Raw genomic sequence first — 15,241 nt, 5'->3', positions numbered from 1 at the left:
CCTGGGCGCTGTCCCTCAGTTCTTCAGGTCAAGGCTAGCGCTCTACCACTTCAGCCACAGCATCACTTCCAGCTTTTTTCTTTTTGCTTATGTGGTGCTGAGGAATCGAACCCAGGGCCTCAGGCATGCAAGGCAAGCGCTCTACCACTGAGCCACCTTCCCAGCCCACAGTAGGATTTTTTTTTATTATCTTTAAGTAGTTGTACAAAAAAGTTCCCATTCTACAAAACAGTATATGAGTACAAAGTGTCTGACAACATTGTCACCCATCTCTCTTTTTTTTTTTTTGGGTCCAGTCGTGGGGCCTGAACTCTGGGCCTGGGCACTGTCCCTCAGCTCTTCAGCTCAAGGCTAGCACTCTACCACTTGAGCCACAGCGCCACTTCCGGCTTTTTTCTTTTTGCTTATGTGGTGCTGGGGAATCGAACCCAGGGCCTCATGCATGCAAGGCAAGCGCTCTACCACTGAGCCACCTTCCCAACCCCCCACCTATCTCTCTTAACCCATCCCTTCTCTCACTTTTTTTTTTTTAATTGAGATTAGGTGATTACATAAATTTCACATATTTCACAGCATTGTGGAATAGTGATACTTAGAGTCACAAACACATTTTAACTTTCACAAGGCAAATTGCCATTATCATGGTCTATACAGTTTGTGAATTCTATGAGCTTTGACAATACAAGTTATTTTTTCCACATCGGGTGATGTTTACATTTCTTTCCTTTTGCTTAGTGTGGGCTGTTCCCACTTATTCTGTTCCTCCTCCTGGCTTCCCTCTGTTGCATGTGTATATTTACCATATATATGGTCAAGAACATGGAGTCATTTAGCAATGATATGACAAAATGGGTGGCTGTCCTTTGTTTCTTGAGTCCTGTTACTTTGTCATATCGGCTTTAGCATCCACATATCAGGGAGACCATGTGCCATTTGTCTCTTTGTTCTTGGCTTACTTCACTCAAAATAATCTGCTCTAGTTCCATCCATTTCCCTGCAAATGCCATTATTTGTCCTTTCTAATGGCTGCATAATATTCCATTGTATATAGGTACCACCATTTTTGGATCCGCTCATCAGTAGTGGGGCATCTGGGTTGTTTCCAAATCTTGGCTATTGTGAACAGTGCTGCAATAAACATGGAGGTAGATGTGTCTTTGTATACTGGTTCCTGTTGCTCAGGGTAGATGCCTAGTAGTGGTATGGCTGGGTCATAGGGGAGGTCTATATTTAGCTTCCTGAGGTATCTCCAGACTTTTCCAAAGTGGTTGTATTAGTGTACATTCCCACCAGCAATGCAGTAGAGTTCCTCTTTCTCCACATTCCCTCCAGCATTTGTCGTTGGCTGACTTTAGGATGTGGGCCATTCTGACTGGGGTGGTATCTCAGGGTTGTTTTTATTTGCATTTCCTTTACAGCCAGGGATGATAAACATTGCCTCATGTGTTTCTTTGCCATTTTTATCTCTTCTTTGAGAAGTCTCTCTTTAGTTCCCTTGCCCATTTCATGATTTATGAGGTGTTAGTTTCTTGAGTTTCCTATAAATAATGGGTATTAGACCCTTGTCTGATATCTTGCTGGTAAACATTTTTTCCCAATTAGTTGGCTGTCTTTCTAGTTTGGTTGCTATTTCTTTGTCTTTGCAGAAACTTTTTATTTTAAGGTAATCCCATTTGTCCAGTCTCTCTCCAATTTGTCGCGACCCTAGGACTCTGTTCAGGAAGATCCTGCCTGTGCCAATAAGTTCTCTCCTACTCTGTCCTGCAGTAGTTTCAGAGGAGTTACTTTTTAAATATAGTAATTTAAAATATGGTAGTCATGGAACACCACCATATTTGTACTGTGGAGATCCAAGTTGACTTGACATCAGCCATCTTGTTTGTAACTGCTATCTGTGTACCAGGTAACCCTGGCACATATTCATTCCATACCTCACAGACTAAATAAAGTTGTGTACAGCCAGAAGCTGGTGGCTCATGCCTGTAATCCTAGCTATTCAGGAATCTTAGATCTGAGGATGGTGCTTCAAAGCCAGCCTAGGCAAGAAAGTCTATGAGACTCTCATCTCCAATTAACCACCAGAAAATCAAAAGTAGCACTGTGGCTCAAAGTGGTAGAGCACTAGCCTTGAACAAAAGAACTCTAGGACAGCAATCAGGCCCCAAGGTCAAGCCCCACAACTAAAAATTTAAAAATGCATAAATAAAGTTGTTTATATAACTGAGTATTTCAGCATGTTCTCTTTCAGCTACACTTCATCCATTGAGTTTCTTTAAAAAAAAAAAAAAAAGACCAAAAATATGTCTCTTTCATCTTTGTTCTAAGTTTAATTGTGAAGTGCTTTCATTGTCTTAGCTCATTTAGTTCTTAAAACAATCCTGTGAGGAGGTAAGGACAAATTAATCTCTTGGGTTCCCTTAACTTGTGTAGGGATGTTGTAACAAAATACTATGCGCTGCTTGGCTTAAACCACAGAAATACATTTTCTGGCTGTTTTAGAGGCTAGAAGCCTGAGATCTAAATGTGAGACCGACGCGTTCCTTCTGAAGGCCATGAGATAAGAATCTGTTTTAGGCCTTTTTCCTTGGCTTGTGGACTGCCACCTTTTTTCTGTGTCTTCACCTGATCTTCTCTCTGTATTTGTCTGATTCTAATTTCCTCTTATAAGAACATCAGTCCTAATAAAACCCAATATTGGCCTAGAGTCCTCCTGTATGATCTCATTTTAACTTGATCATCTTTGCTAAGACCTCATCCCCAAATAAGGTTGTACTCTGAGGTACTGGAGTGTTGGACTTCAGAATTTAAATTTGGGTTGCTAGGAGACACAGTTAAGGCCATTTCACAGCTATGCTGGCTGACTGAGATCATGACATGACATGAGCTACACCAACGTGGATGATTCTCACCATACAAACATGCTCACTTTGGTATCTACCCAGGAAGGAAGGGTCTTTTCAACCAGGGCCACCTAACTCACTGGGAAAGACACATATTTTGAAATTTAAAAAGGACCTTAAGTTGAATTAGATGTTGATTCTAGAATCAGCCACCTCTTGAATTATGAGGATTCCTGAAAAGCCCTATAGTTTTTTTTTTTTTAAATCAAGACATAACCAAGCCAAGAAACAGAATAGAAAAAATAAGAAAGAAAGGGGGAAAATAGGAAGAATATAAATCTAAAAGGAAGGAAAGAGAGGGTTGAGAAAAGAAGGAAAAATGAGTTCAGGGAACTGTGATTTACCTCAGGTCACCTCAAAAATTACACTTCCCTGGAGACTTCAGTAATGCATGCAAATGTGTTTTGAGAGGTTAAAGGTGTTACACAATTACTAAGTGTTGTTTCTAAGGTAGAAATATAGGGCATTGTACCCTTTGTAAAGCAGCGCTGAAGGTTTTCTGGCAGACTGCTCCTTACTCTTTCAGCTAAGTCTGTATATGTGTGTGTGTGTGTGTGTGTGTGTGTGTGTGTGTGTGTGTGTGTGTGTGTCTGTGTGCACGCGTGCGCATGTGCGACGCGCACTCACATGGTGGGGGGTATAACCTGTCCTGGGATTTGAACTCAGGACCTGGGCACTGTCCTTCAGCTTTTTGTTCAAGGCTAGTTCTCTACCACTTGATCCACAGCTCCACTTCTGGATTTTTTGGTAGTTAATTATTGATTAGACTCTCATTGACTTTCCTGTCTTGGCTGGCTTTGAACTGCAATCTCAGACTCCTGAGTAGCTAGGGTTATAGGCATAAGCCACTAGTGCCTGGCTCTTTCAGATAATTTTTAAGCCTCAAATAAAATATAATTTTCTCTGAGTTACTAACCCTTCTCTTCATTGCTTTGAGATTTCTTTTTCTATGTTGAATTATTAAGCATGAAGAAACTTCCAAGACAAATTAACTTGGACCCTAATCTGACTGGGAGTGTCAGACCATGCTTAGGTGTTTAGCTTTTGTCTGAGGTCTTGCCTTAACTTACTCTCTTTCATTTATTTATTATCTATTTATGTATGCTTGTGGTTGTTGTTGCTGGTGGGGAGAGGGGTGAAGAAAGTCCTGAGGTTTGAACTTAGACTTGTCAGACAAGCACTTTACCACTTGAGCCTTGCTTTCAGCACTTTATACTTTAGTTTGGTTTTCAGGTGCAGTCTGCTTTTGTCTGAGGCCAGCCTCAGACCATATATTTCCTACCTCTGCCTCCCTCATGAGTGAGATTATAGGTTTGCCCCATCATGCCAAGCCTTGGCCGAACACTGACAGTGGAAATCAAGAAGGTTCCAATAGAGATCTCAATCTTATATCTTGTTGCCTAAAATTCCTAAGATAATAATTCAATTGGGTTCTAGGTTTCCAGCCACCAATTCTTAAATTTTACCCAAGGTCTATTTGGTATTAAAACTGACCAAAAGCAGTTGCCAATAGCTTACTCAGAAGGCTGAGTTCTGAGGGTCACAGTTTGAAACTGGCCCAGGCAGGAAAGTCTGTGAGACTCTTATCTTCAATTAACCACCACAAAACAAAATGTGGAGCTGTGGCTCAAGTGGTAGAACACTGAGCAAAAAACAAAAACAAAAAACAAAAAAAAACTTTAGAGACAGTGCACAGCCCCTGAGTTCAACCCCCTGGACTGGTGAGCGCCTGTGTACGTGTGTGTGCACGCACATGCACGCACGCGCTCACACACACACACACACACACACACAAATATGACCCAAGAAAGCAAGTCTTCCTCTTTATCCTTTGGGATGAACTATTTACAAATTCATATATGCCCTATGTGTTAGTCACTTTTCTGTCATTATGACAAAATATCAACTTCAAAGAGGAAAGATTTATTTTGGCTCATAGCTTTAGAAGTTTCCGTTCATGGTCACTTGGTGCCATTGCTCCCAGGCTAATAGTTAGGCAGAGTATTGTGTCAGAGAGGTTGGGTGCAGTGGAGCTGCTTGCTTCATAAGAAAAGAAGAGACAGAGAGACAGACAGACAAACAAAGACAGATAAAGAGAGACTGAGAATGGGCCAGGGACAAGATCCATTCCTTTTAACTAGATCCCACCCACTAAGTTTTCATCGCCTGCCCATAGCTCATGAAAGTATGAACTCATCCGTGGGTTCCTCCTTTGATAAGTTCAGAGACTTCATGATCCAATCCTTCCCCCAAAGTCTCACTTCTGAACGTTGCTATATTGGGAAATAAACCTTCAACACAGGAGCCTGTGAGTGGGTTTCTAGACCTAGACTATAACATTTCTATATACATCTAAGATCGGTTTACTAGTTAAACTTTCTAAGTGAATTGTTAGAGGTCAATCCAACTTGGAGTTCATAAACAGAAGCCAGTGAACTACGACATTTTGAGCATTCTGTTTTAGTGCTTCACTAAGGAGTTTGGCTTCTGAGGAAAATGTTGCTTAGCACAAAGCACAGAGGGAGACTTCCCTTCCTTGACTGCTTCTACACTGGGACAGGTGCTTTATCCTCAGTCTACCATCATCAGTGGTGTTGTGTGAGTCACGGTCTCCAACTGCTGCAATTCTGGCCTCAAATGATAGTTTCTTGTTAATTTAATTCCATCTCTCAAAAGGTGACTAAGGGTACATATTTACTTCAGTTTATTTTTGGCATTTAAGTTTCTAGTAATTATATCTAAAGACAATTATGCATTGCAATTTGACTATGACCCGTTTATGCCCTGATTGCTAAAGCATATGTACATCTGATTCCCCACCAAATGTACTTTACATGGGTCACTCAGTGGGATCATTGAATTATTTTTCCACCTGTATATGAGAAAGAATGGATAAAGGGGTCTGTGGGTTATATTCCCAACTTTAAATGATCTAGAGTAAGAAAAAGAAAACGTTGATAGTGACTTTTAGACTATTGCCTGAAAACAGGAGGTGCAACTGAATGTACTGCACATTCTTGCAACAAGCTTGCAAACAGCAGGTGCAAATTCTTTTCTTTTGGTAAATGCCTGGGAAATAAATATCCAGACTTACTTTTTTCCACTCAGGCTCACTGTGGTTGTTGCAGGAAGCAATGGAGACAGATGACAGATTAAGCAGCAGAGCAGCGACCAGGAACGGGAGCAAGGCAGGGCCCTTGAGAGCAAAGGTTTCAGGGTAACTGCAAATATGAATGACAAAGTCACAAACAACACTGAGCTCTGCAAATAGTGATTACAGCTTGCAGCCATACGTTTCTCTTCAAGATTGGGAAAGCTGATGGTTGTACATCAACAAATGGCCAGTGCCTGTGAATACCTGAAGTGATTTGAGGCCACTCTGGGGTTTCCTTGGATACTGAAGTAATTAGGAATCCCTTCTCCCAAACTGGATCCGCAATAACTTGAGGCAAAATTAGTTCTTATGTACTTTCTCCCCTGTGGACTCTGCTGAATTGTATTTGTGTCTGTTACAACATAATGTTCTGTCATTTTAGTTGTACAAAGCTCTCACTTTCCTTGCAGACTTTGCATTTTTGGGGCAGGACCAAGTTTAACCCATCCTTGGGAGGCAGCTTGGCAGAGTGTCAGCTGTAGAGATGGGGATTCAGAGACCTGAGATGAACCTTGGCTCCCTAGTACTCTCTACATGACTATTGGACAAGGGCCTTCTTGGAGCCTGTTTAAAGAACTGAAACAGTTTATCAGGATTCTCTCTCTATATGAAAGCCCCAACTTAAATAACACACACACACACACACACACACACACACACACACACACACACAGAGCCATTACTAGTTATATTATTACTTCATGTAGACTATACAAAGGTGTCAGGCAAACAGATCTATCTAGAGATAAATATTTTAATAACTTGTCTATACATTCAGACAGACACACACACACACATCAATTCTGCCTCTTTCTTTTCTAGTGCAAAAGAGCTTTCACTATATGAGGAATCATATTAACCAAAGTTAAATTAAACTGCAAATTAACTTTGGCTTAGCAAACCTGAAAAGGAGGAACACTTCTCTTTCCCAGTACCCACCTAGTCAAGCTCTGGGTTACCAGTCGACCTCCATGAGGGGAGACATTTTGTGATGACGAGTAGTCAGACACAGGAATCACTTAGATGGGGAGAGGAAATTCCCCAGAGGAAAGTGTGTGTGTGTGATGCTATTATCAAAAATAAGGATTTGAGAATGAAAGTGGATTTGAGAAGACAAAACAGTGACTGTCTTTTCAATTGATGGGACACCATATATAAGACCATGGTGCCTGGGACCCTCAATGCTTCTGTTCTTAGTGCCTCCTGCGACCCAGCTACATTCAAAGTCATTTCTGAGACTGTTTGGAAACTATAGCTCAAGGGGGAGGGGCACTGAGAGGCCTCTGTCCTTGTTGCCTCCCTCCACAAGCAGGAGAGAAAATGTCTTTGTTTTGAAGTAGAAGATTCACAGGGAATTCAGAAAGAGTGGTGAAAAATAACGGAAAGAGACCACCGCGAAGCCATCCTGAGGTCTATTCTTCCAGCACGTGAGAATTACAGTTGAGGCTCAGCAAGTCCCATCAGAATTAGTGACAGTGTTCAGAGAGGTGCCCACAGAATGACGGTGAAGATTTCTTACCTCTTCTCCTTTTCCTCTCTCTCCCACTCCTCCTATTTCTCTTCCCCTTTCTCTTACTCCTCCTCCTTTTTCTCCTTCTCCTTCTTTTTGCTCCTTTCTTCCACTCACCAACCCCACTTTCCCCTTTCTCCTCCATTGTTTTCACAGTATCAGATCTCCCGGGGGAACCTTCCTTCCCAGGTTATAGGTTCAGTCCCAGGAGGCTGGAGTCCACAGCTCATCCAGAGCTAAGGGGTGCAAGCAGTGGGTGGAGTCATTTCGACTAAATCCAGCTAAGGCCACTGGGGGTCTAGTAGTTCTCCATGCAATAATCTGCTCCATGTGGCTTCTCTTTCAGTCTTTTTCCCCCTCCCGATTGAAAGTATATTCCAGTAAAACTGGAGGTGAAGAAAATGATGGCATTCCTAAATTCTTGGCCATAGCAGGAGATTGAGTGGCATCTGAGATTGGGCACAGAAGAAAGGAAAGCCAATGATGGGTAAGGACCCCTTCGTTGCGATTATGTTGTTTAGAAAAAAGAACAGGATGTAGAATCAGGAAATGGGAATTTAAAAGCCTCACTCAACTATTTACTTTGTGATAGTAAGCAAGTCACTTAGCACTTCTGTGCCTCCGTTTCCCCATCTGAAGAGAGTGGACTATACTTCTCCCGGTTGCCATCAGGAGGAAAGGAATGAAGACCTGTTAAGGCACCATGCCATTTCTCTGGATCTCTGACCTCCACCAGGAAGCTGGAGGCTGCGATTGTTTACGAGTCCAGACTCCGATTTTGAATTGAGAATAGAGATAGTTGTACATAAAATTGGGATGTCAGGGATTTGATTCAAAATAATATAAAATTGGAGAGTGAGTAGGGGAATATTGCAAAATGGACATTTGCCATGAGTTGGTAATGGTTAAAGTGACGTGTTGGACACACAGGGGCATTATTTTACTAATCTCCCTACTTTGTATATACAGGTGGCCCTCACTTTGCACAGATGCGACGTGCATGGATTTCAGTTACCATGGTTTAAATAACACCAGCCATCTCATCATGTACTTTGAATTTCAGTTTCTATGGTATATACACTGGGAGCAATTGCACAGAGACTAAGCTATGCTGTTGGCACTTCTGTCCGTACATCACTGCATAAACAACAGATCCACACCATTATCAGTGGCCAGGCACGTCACTTCTCTCAGTATCTATCTGACTGGTAACTGCCCTTCTGTTGTTTAGCTCAGACAGGAAGTGTGTGGCTGTATTTCCTCATGATAAACCCACGTGACAGTTTACAAAAATGGAAAATTGAGAGACGTGTTCCCCCACCCCTCAAAATAAAACCATGAATATGCACCAAAGAAATAAAAAAATGTGAACATTGGACATGAAACCGGAGCTGCATGTAAATGACTGTGGGAAGCGGGCGCTTCAAGACTCAGCATGTGCTGCCAGAGCAGCTCAGAGAAGACAGAACATGGACTCAACTGGGGGAAGTGGTTTTGATCAAAGGTCAAAGGGATGAAGAGTTCCCAGAGGAAGTAACACTGAGATGAAATTCCATATTCTAGGCATTCCTGGTGATGCTCTCAGCGCTGACAGTGCAAAGCATAAAATGCTGGCTACTGAATCAAGCTGAGGAGTACCACGCACAAGGCACAGGAGCAGTTTGCTCCATACTGTGAGTCAAGCAATGGGAAGGCAAGTGCTGTTAGCACTAAGTTACAAATAAAACATGCTTATTTAATTAAAATATTATTTAATTAAAATCAATCTTTCTTTCTTTCTTTCTTTCTTTCTTTCTTTCTTTCTTTCTTTCTTTCTTTCTTTCTTTCTTTCTTTCTTTCTTTCTTTCTTTCTTTCTTTCTTTCTTTCTTTCTTTCTTTCTTTCTTTTTTGCCAGTCCTGGGGACTGAACTCAGGGCCTGGGCACTATCCCTGAGCTTCTTTTGCTCAAGGCTATCACTCTACCACTTGAGCCACAGTGCCATTTCTAGTTTTTCTAAGTAGTTCATTGGAGATAAGAGTCTCACACAATGAAGGAGGGAGTGACCCTATTCAAAAAAACATGTACGATTTTTGCTGCCTTTACTACAGGGGTCTCGTGTGAAGACAATGAACCTTCACTCAGGAAGAAGCATGCCAAGGCCATGCTATAACTGCAGGCAACCTGAAGCTTCGCTTATACCACCCTACCCTTCCCAGTGCAGACCTGAACACTGAAGACCCCAGCTCCAGCAACTCCTCAATGCCCCCACGCCAGCTGGAAAGAGCCAGAAAAGACTGCAGCATCACTTAACTTTTTCAGGGTCTCAAATGATGGGGATCTGCTTTGTTCTCATAACTCCATGTTGCTTCCGTGGCCCACTGACCCCCCCACCCCCCCACACCGCCCCCCCACACCCCCCCCCGCCCCCCCACTGCCCCCCCACCGCCCCCCCCACCGCCCCCCCGCCCCCCCCCCGCCCCCCACACCGCCCCCCACACCGCCCCCCCGCCGCCCCCCCACCCCCCCCACCGCCCCCCCGCCGCCCCCCCCCACCGCCCCCCCCACCGCCCCCCCCGCCCCCCCCACCGCCCCCCCACCGCCCCCAGGAGCCCCTCTTGGTTCTCAGGAAAACCTCACCCCTGACCTAATCTGAAAGCGCCAGACTTTCAGCGTCAGGAGGATACCCTACCAGAAAGCCCCAAACAGGACAGTGTGCACTAAATTCCAAAGACTCTCACCCTACAATGCATACAAACCTCAAAATTCCTCACTCCCTGCTCTTTGTTTCTCTGACCGTGCTAGGTGTTACATAGAGTCCCTCTGCAGCCATGATTAAAGCCTGTTCTGGAAAGAAAGGAAGAAAGAAAGAAAGGAAGGAAGGAAGGAAGGAAGGAAGGAAGGAAGGAAGGAACTCATTACCTGACTTATGTAACTGTAACCCCTCTATACATCACCTTTACAATTTAAAAAAAAAGTCTCACAGACTTTTCTGCCTGGGCTGGCTGCAAACTGTGATCTTCAAATCTTGGCCTTCTGAGTAGCTATGATTATAGGTGTGAGCCACCATCACCTGGCTAAAAGGTTTATTTTCAGTGTTTTTAATTATAGTGTACTAAGTAAGTATTTGTTTTACCAAGATCTTTGTTTCTCTATATGTGTCCCACCAGCAGTAAAAGAATGTTTTGTTGTTGTTGTTGTTGGTGGTGGTGGTGGTGGTGGTTGTGGGGCTTGAACTCTGGGCCTGGGCTCTGTCCCTGAGCTCTTCAGCTCCAGGTGAGTGCTCTACCACTTGAACCACAGTGCCCCTTCCAATTTTCTGGTGGTTAATTGGAGATAAGAATCTCATGAGGGGCTGGGAAGGTGGCTCAGTGGTAGAGTGCTTGCCTTGCATGCATGAGGCCCTGGGTTCGATTCCTCAGACCACATAAGCAAAAAGAAAAAAGCCAGAAGTGGCGCTGTGGCTCTAGTGGTAGAGCGCTAGCCTTAAGCTGAAGAGTTGAGGGACAGCGCCCAGGCCCAGAGTTCAGGCCCCATGACCGGACCCAAAAAAAAAAAAAAAAAAAAAAAAAAAGAATCTCATGAATTTTCCTTCCTGGGCTGCTTTGAGTCACGATCCTCAGATCTAAGCCTCCTGAGTAGCTAAAATTACAGGCGTGAGCTACTGGTGCCTGGCTTAAAGAAATGTTTTGACATTCCTTTTTTGTGTGTGCCAGTCCTCGGGCTTGAATTCAGGGAAGGGCACAGTCCTCTAGCTTTTTCACTCAAGGCTGGAGCTGTACCACTTGAGCCATAGCTCTGCTCCTGGCTTTTTAGTGTTAATTGGAAGTAAGAGTCTCACGGTCTTTCTTGTCCCAGCTGGCTTTGAACTTCAGTCCTCAGATCTCAGCCTTATGAATAGCTAGGGTTAGGCATGAGCCACTTGAAGCTGGCTTCACCAACATTCCTAAAAGTTAGAAAACAACTGTAAGTTACCCTGTGAGTTATGAAAATCACTTTGCATGGTTTCATCTTGCACAGCCATTTTTAGTCTTGAACTGTAGAAAGTGAAGACTGTCAGCATGTGAAATTGTCAATGCTATTTTTCTTCTAATCCCCATTCAACCACTTTCTTATAATAATTATTTAACATTCCTGTGCTTCCGAGTCCTCTTTGTCAAAAAGGCAATAATTACATCCTTTTCACTTGTAAAGATTTAACAAGTGAGTGGCTGTCAAGTAAGAATTGAGTAGAGTAAATGGCATAAGAAAAAAAAAAACCACTGAGTGAACACTGACTGCTATTTTATGTATGGATCAGAACCTGGAAGGAAACAGAATACACGAAGTATTCAGAGAGAACTATAAAAATCCCTACTACCACTATCAGATGGCTTGTGGCTCTTCCTATGAATGCACTCAGTACAGCACAGTTCAGGTTGGCCAGTAATCTTCACATCCTGATAAAAGCACACTGATATTCATCCCTGTTTCTCAAGTTCCTTTTTTTTTTTTTTATGACTAACCCCCTATCCCAAAGAATCTATTTCAATATTTTTCTCTGACCAATTCCCTATCACAATTTAATACCCTCATGCTATTCACATACCCTATACATATTGTTTTACACATCCAAAAAAGTGATATCTGCCAGGCGCCAGTGCACACCTGTAACCCTACTCAGGAGGCTGAGATCTGAGGATTGTGGCTCAAAGCCAGCCCAGGCAGGAAAGTCCATGACACTCTTATCTCCAATGAGCAACCAGAAAGCTGGAAGTGGCACTGTAGCTCAAGTGGTAGAGTGTTTGCCTTGAGCTGAAGAGCTGAGGGGCAGTGCTCAGGCCCAGAGTTCAAGTCCCATGACCGACAAAAAAAAGAACAGAAAAAAAAGAAAGGAAGGAAGAAAGAAAGAAAGAGAGAAAGAAAGAAAGAAAGAAGGAAGGAAGGAGACAGGGAGGGAAGGAAAGAAAGAAAGAAAGAGAAAGAAAGAAAGAAAGAAAGAAAGAGAAAGAAAGAAAGAAAGAAAGAAAGAAAGAAAGAAAGAAAGAAAGAAAGAAAGAAAGAAAGGAAGGAAGGAAGGAAGGAAGGAAGGGATACCCTTCTTCAACAATTTTTCCCCTTTTAGGGGAGATGGCACTGCCATTAATAGTACACTGCGCAGATCAAAATGCAACAGACATGAAGATTGCCCACCCAATGTCTTCATTGCCAAATCTCAGCTTCCCACCCCCTTCCTCCCCCACCCCTCACTCCAAACCTTTCTAAGACAACCTTCATTTTGTTATTGTTGCTGTTATTGATCCACCGTCCTCTATAGGGCCTTCCATTTTACTAAAGCAATGAAACAACTCCATTCCCTTCGCTAGCAATTTTGATTAGGAATTGATATGTAACAACTCTGGACGTATTTTTTCTAGGTGGCTTTGGGGAAAGGTTTCTTCATGAATATAAAAGAAACACATACCGAGAGATGGCCTAAATTTTTCTCATGAGTTTTGTCAGTTCTTGTTGTGTTGACTTCAACTCTGGCAGCTATCTTTTGTCTATCAGGAGAGTTAGCAAGGGGCTTACATGACATGCTAACGATGAAGAATGGATAAAAAAACAAAACAAAAAACAGGGCTCTTGATTACATGGAATTGCTGAATTAATCAACCCTGGAGCTGCCTGCCTTGGGACATCTTGTCATGTAAGTCCGTACTTTTCCTTATTGCTTTAGTTTGCTCCATCAGTATTTATAGGGACTGTGGCTTTAAGGACCACAGGTGATATAAAAAAAAGAGCTTTGAACAACAGAAGATTTTGAGCAAGTAAATTAGTAGAGTGTCAAGGCTTCACAAAAATTGAGGACTGCTGTGTTTTGGAAATAAAGACTACAGGGGCTGGGAAGGTGGCTCAGTGGTAGAGTGCTTGCCTTGCATGCCTGAGGCCCTGGGTTCGATTCCTCAGCACCACATAAGCAAAAAGAAAAAAGCCAGAAGTGGCATTGTGGCTCAAGTGGTAGAGCGCTAGCCTTGAGCTGAAGAGCTGAGGGACAGTGCCCAGGCCCAGAGTTCAGGCCCCACAACCGGACCCAAAGAAAAAAAAAAAAAAGGAAATAAAGACTACATTTTTCTTCCTTTTTTTTTTTTAACTTGTGAAAATACCATACAGAGAGGTTACAATTACATGGGCAAGGTAATGAGTGCATTTCTTATCAAGCATTGTTGCCTCCTCCTTTGTTTCCTCTTCTCATCCCTTCCCATCTCCTCCCCCTCCCCCCTTCCACCCCCCTTTCTTCCATTCTTGAATAGCCTCATCCATGTTCACAGCTCCAGAATCAGACTCATGAGTGTCAGTTGATAGTTAAAACTATCAACTGGCCAGACAGTCTTGGTAAATTATGCTTTAGAGAATCAGTCTCCTTTCAAATAAAATTAAGTCAGGAGTATCTGCGCTGGGTTAAAAGTTGTTAGTAAAATACTTAGCATTGGTCTGGCATATCAATAGTATTTTATAAATAGTTGTTCACTTTTTTTTTTTTTTTTTTTTGGTCAGTCGTGGGTCCTGATCTCGGGGCTTCTGGGCTTGGGCACTATCCCTGTGCTCTTCAGCTCAAGGCCAGTGCTCTACTGCTTGAGCCACAGCACCACTTCTGGTTTTCTAGTGGTTAATTGGAGGTAAGAGTCTGATGGACTTTTCTGCCCAGGCTGGCTTTGAACCCTGATCCTCAGATCTCAGCCTCCTGAGTAGCTAGGATTACAGGCATGAGCCACCAGCGCCCGGCTCACTTCTCTTATGATAATGGCTTCTACCATGGCCTCTACAATCTTGTCTGTTCCCAGATTTCCTCCAGGTACTTCCATCTGGACATTTTAGTATTACTACAAATTGAACTCATTTCCTCCCTTTTCTTAGCTACTACTGTCCTAACCAGACAGTGTTCTGTGTTCTGGATCCCAGTAAAGGACTGTGTTATTTCCTGAGCCTAGAATGTACTTCTGTGTCTTTCAAATATCCATCTGCTATGTCCCATTAAAGTAACTTAATCCCTGAAGTGCTATAAGTGGCCTTGTCTCTAGTCTCCCATAGTGTTTTATATCTCACATGTCACTTTTTCATTAAGGGGAAATAACTATCTGTCTTCCCCACTAAACCATAAGCTTCTTTATAGTCTGAGTCTGTTTATTGGAAGAGCATCTTTTCTTTCCTTTTTTTTTTTTTTTTGCCATTTCTTGATAATATACCAGTTTTCACTCTCCTGCCTGTCCTCTTGGGGGCGGGGGGTGGGGAGGACAGATCTATTCCCCCAGCTGCAGAATTAGTTTTACTCTAGAGGGGTAATTTCATGCTCACCAAAGCAATAGGTTTATGTCTGGATTTCTGTATTAATCAGTGCATTTCCCTGGACATGGGGGTTGGTTTCAGTAAGCTTGTGTGACATGGAGGATTATTAGTTTGTTTTCCTGTAGCTAAACCAAAATAACTGAAGTGGGGTAGTAAATAAAGAAAAAGAGGCTTATTTAGCTCATGGTTGTGGATTCTAAGAGCATGGAAGCTTCTGCTCAGGTCTGGTGAAACCCTTCTGGCTATATCACAACACAGTAGCTTGTGTCATGGCAAGACTCATGTGAAAATGAGACAGTAAGCCAGAGTATGAGGAGAGCCAATCTCCCCTCCCCCTTCTTAAATAATAACCCACTCCCATAGGCATTAATCAGAGTCCTATAGGAACTGTGGTA

The 15,241-nt window shown here is 42.9% G+C and overlaps 1 pseudogene; it reads right to left on the bottom strand.

The window, feature by feature from the left end:
* LOC122109309 overlaps window positions 1-13,098 on the bottom strand; it is a 28,768-nt pseudogene extending 15,670 nt beyond the window's left edge.
* Between the last annotated feature and the right edge of the window lie 2,143 nt (window positions 13,099-15,241).

The sequence above is a fragment of the Dipodomys spectabilis genome, unplaced genomic scaffold (assembly GCF_019054845.1).
Source record: "Dipodomys spectabilis isolate Male_0828 unplaced genomic scaffold, ASM1905484v1 ptg000069l, whole genome shotgun sequence".
NCBI lineage: Eukaryota > Metazoa > Chordata > Mammalia > Rodentia > Heteromyidae > Dipodomys > Dipodomys spectabilis.
The sequence above is the reverse complement of the archived record's forward strand: the minus strand, read 5'-3'. Positions and strand labels throughout refer to the sequence as shown.